Here is a 4,232-nt window from a genome sequence, read left to right as displayed (position 1 = left end):
TCAAAAATAAATAAACGTTAAAAAAATTTAAAAAAACCTAGTAACTTAAAACTGCCACACACACACAAACCCACGCACGCATAAATGACCCACAAAACATTCTCCTTTCCTTCTGAAGGTTTTACGATGTATTGTTATCATTAACCAGTCTTTTTTCCCTAAGTTTCTTTACTTATTTTGAGAGAGAGAGAGAGAGAGAGAGAGAGAGAGAGAGTCCCAAATAGGCTCTGCACTGCCAGCACAGGGCCTGATTCGGGGCTCGAACTCAGAAACTGAGATCATGACCTGAGCCGAAACCAAGAGTTGGACGCTTACCCACCTGAGCCACCCAGGTGCCCCTCATTAGCCAACGTCTTACTATCAAGCTTAAAAGACCAACTGACACAAACAGTTTTGAGACCATGTTTCCACCACTGATTAAGACTGGGGTGGCAGTTATTGGGGATTCCATTCATTTAGCCTTCTGAGCCTTCTGGCCAGGCTCGGTGACCTTGCCAGCCCCAGCTGCCTTCTTGTCCACTGCTTTGATGACCTCCACAGCAACCATCTGTCTCACGTCACTAACAGCAAAAACCGCCCGCCGGGAGGATAGTCAGAGACGCTCTCAACACACACAGGTTTGCCAGGAGCCGTATCAACGAAGGCAGCATCACCAGATTTCAAGAACTCGGGGCCATCTTCCAACTTTTTTCCAGAATGACGATCAATCTCTTTCAGCTCGGCAAACTTGTGAGCAACGTGGGCCGTGTGACCATTCAGCACAGGTGCATTTCCGGCACTGATGTGGCCCGGATGGTTCAGGATAATCACCTGAGCTGTGAAGCCAGCTGCTGCCGTCGGTGGGTCACTTCTGCTGTCACCAGCCACACTGCCATGACGAACATCTTTAACAGATTTGTTCTTGACCCTGAAGCCCACGCTGTCCTCAGGAAGAGCCTCGCTCAAAGCTTCATGGTGCATTTCAACAGACTTTACTTCAGTTGTAACCTTGACTGGAGCAAAGGTGACCACCATGCTGGGTTTAAGAGCACCGGTCTCCGCTCGGCCCACAGGGACAGTACCAATACCATCAGTTATGTGGACATCCTGGAGGGGCAGACGCAAGGGCTTGTCAGTTGGACGAGTAGGTGGCAGAATGCAATCCAGAGCCTCAAGCAGTGTGGTTCCCCTGGCATTGCCATCTTTGCGGGTGACTTTCCATCTCGTGAACCAAGGCCTGTGAGCGACTGGGCTCCAGCTCGTTGTCACCATTCCAACCCCAAATTGGCAAACATGCAACTGTGCTGGGGTTGTAGCCAATTTTCTTAATATAGGTGCTGACTTCCTCAACAATTTCCTCGTGTCTCTTCTGGCTGTAGGCTGGCTCAGTGGAACCCATGTTGTCAACACCAACAATTAGTTGTTTCACGCCCAGTGTGTAAGCCAGAAGAAGGGCATGCTCATGGACGGGTCTGCCCATTCTTGGAGATGCCTGCTTCAAATTCGCCACCAGCAGCAGCAATCGGGACAGCACAGCCAGCCCTAGAAGTGCCTGTAATTACGTTTTTGATAAGGTCTCTGTGTCCTGGGGCATCAGTGATGATCACATGATACTTGCTGGTCTCAAATTTCCACAGGGAACGATCAATGGTGATAACCACGTTAGTGTTCAGCTTTCAGTTTATCCAAGACCCAGGCATATGTCAAGGAACCTTTCCCATCTCAGCAGCCTCCTTCTCAAAATTTTCAATAGTTATTTTGTCAGTCCCATCACATGTGTAGATCAGATGCCCAGTAGTGGTAGGCTTGCCCAAATCTACGTGTCCAATGATATGATATGAGCCTTTTCCTTTCCTGTTTCGGTTTAGCTTTAGTGGTGGTTTTCATACCTGGGTTCTGGTGGCAAAACCACTATGGAAAAAAGGGGATAAAAAAAAATGCTCTGCACGTCAGGTGAAAAGCAAATCCTTGTTCAGAAGCACAGGCTATTTTAGATTATATGAGATCAACAATGCTTTCCATTTTCTTTCTTTTTTTGTGAGTATTTAAAAAATTTTTGTTTTTATTAATTTATTTTTATTCTTTTTTACTGAGGTGTAATTGACATACATTATATTAGTTGCAGGTGTAAAACATAATGATTCAATATTTTTATATATTGCGGGGCACCTGGGTGGGTTGTATGGTTAAGCATCTGACTCTTGATTTCAGCTCAGGTCATGATCTCATGGTTCTTGAGTTCAAGCCCCACATCAGGCTCCGCACTGACAACTTGGAGCCTGCTTGGGATTCTCTCTCTCCCTCTTTCTTTGCCCCTACCCTGCTGTCTCTCTCAAAATAAATAAATAAACTTAAAAAATATTTGTATGTATTGCAAAATGATCACCAGAAATCCAGTTTACATGTGTCACCATACAAGGTCTTTCCTTTTTTTTTTTTTTTTTTTTTGAGAGAGAGAGAGACAGAGAGAGAGAAGGAATTGGGGAAAGGGGCGGAGAGAGAGGAAGGGAGAATCTTAAGCAGGCTCCATGCCCATTGTGGAGCCTCATACAGGGCTTGATTTCATGACCTTGAGATCATGACCTGAGCCACCCAGGTGCTCCAAGGTCCTTCCATTTTCAAGCTGATTTCTCCTAAGTGGTAGCTACCAACCATGTTGGACCAAGACGCTTTGCTGCCATCTGCTGGGGTATGATTGCAATAAATTATAATTTACTTTGCAGTCAGCAAAAGAATAACAAAATACACAAATATTTACCAAAAAAATTGTTTCAAAATAATTAAGATGTCTGTGATGTGAATGGCACCTCTTGAAGTATAAGGCTCTTGTACAGTGTCCAACATGAACAACTGTACATGGTGACTGTGGAAAGCCGCACACAAGTGGGACAGGTGTTGGGGGAGAATCAACTGATAACAAAGTGGAAGACAGTCAGAAGGCTTCTAGGAAGAGATCCATAGCCAGGAGTAGCAGGACTTGGAAATTAGATAAGAGTGAATTTTAGGACCATCTAAAGTTGTGTTTGGGGTTAGGGGTAGTCAATCAAAGTGGAAGGAATTATTGGAAGGTGATCAGGTGTGTGACAAGAGATGCAGGCTCTACTCTGCGTTTACTGTGTCCTTAAGAGAATCCTTCCTCTTCCCTGAGTTCTTTTTCTCCCTTTGGATGTGGGAGAGGGCAGGAGTTGCTGCATTCTAGGAGCTCTGCCCTCTTTGACCTTCCAGGATCTCCAGGAATGGGTCAGGATGAGGGGTGGAGTCACAGGTTCTCCTTGTAGGAGCAGAGATGGCTGAACTTTAGGGGGGACTTGGCCATGTTCTGGCCACACGAGTGTATACACCCACCCCCAGTCTGCACTGGTGTGTGGAGGGACCAGAGGATCTCAGGTGAATGCTAGGAGGAACCCTCAGAAGAGTCTCCCTTACCCCTGGATTCCTCTGTTTGTATCTACAACCTTCTGGATATGCCAAGCTCCCTCTATATTCCAAACTTCTCTGCCTTTTCCAAGGATCTCCATTGCTTACCCTTTCTCAGCCCTTCCACCTCTCCCCCATCATAGATTCCCTTACTCCCCTTGTGCCCCTTCCCCCACCACAGCTTTCTTCCCCCTACCTCTGTCTCAGTTCTAGAACTATTTCCCCAGCCTTGCTTTCACTCCCACCCCCTTTTTTTTCCCACCTCTTTCTTTTTGCTTTTCCCAAGCTTCCCACTCTCTCCAAGCTGACCTTCCAGCCCCCTCTTCCCCTGCCTGTCATTTCCTGGCCCTTCTTTCCTGGGTCCATTCCACTGCCCCCACCTGAGATTGCCAGATGAAATATAGGATGCTAATTTAAATCTGAGTTTCTGGTAAACAGCAGATAATTTATAGTATAAGTATGTCCCAAATATTTTACAGTGCATACTTATACTATTTATCTGAAGCTCAAATTTTATTAGGTGTCCTGTATTTTTATTTGCTCTATCTTACAAATCTACTCTTGTCTCTCCCCAACTTCCATGGCCATGTTCACGCCACCCAGACTGGTCTCCTTGAAGACCCTGCAGCTCTCAGGCAGGCAGTCCAGTGCTCCTCCCCAAACCCTCCAACTCCATCCAGCTTATTAGCTCCTCACCAGCCACTGTGGGCGTCCTCACAACCCAGCAATGAAAGGGTTATCACCAGACAATGCAGGGGACCTGAAGGACATTGCACAGCTCTGTGGCCGGTATTGGTTCTGTTTGGTTGTACTAGGGCATATTCATTGTTGTGTGG

The 4,232-nt window shown here is 46.3% G+C and overlaps 1 pseudogene; it reads right to left on the bottom strand.

Moving 5' to 3' along the window:
* Nucleotides 1-410: 410 nt before the first annotated feature.
* LOC125916152 (elongation factor 1-alpha 1-like) lies at nt 411-3,497 on the bottom strand (annotated as a pseudogene).
* Between the last annotated feature and the right edge of the window lie 735 nt (nt 3,498-4,232).

This window comes from Panthera uncia, assembly GCF_023721935.1.
Source record: "Panthera uncia isolate 11264 chromosome E2 unlocalized genomic scaffold, Puncia_PCG_1.0 HiC_scaffold_19, whole genome shotgun sequence".
NCBI classification, from domain to species: domain Eukaryota; kingdom Metazoa; phylum Chordata; class Mammalia; order Carnivora; family Felidae; genus Panthera; species Panthera uncia.
The sequence above is the reverse complement of the archived record's forward strand: the minus strand, read 5'-3'. Positions and strand labels throughout refer to the sequence as shown.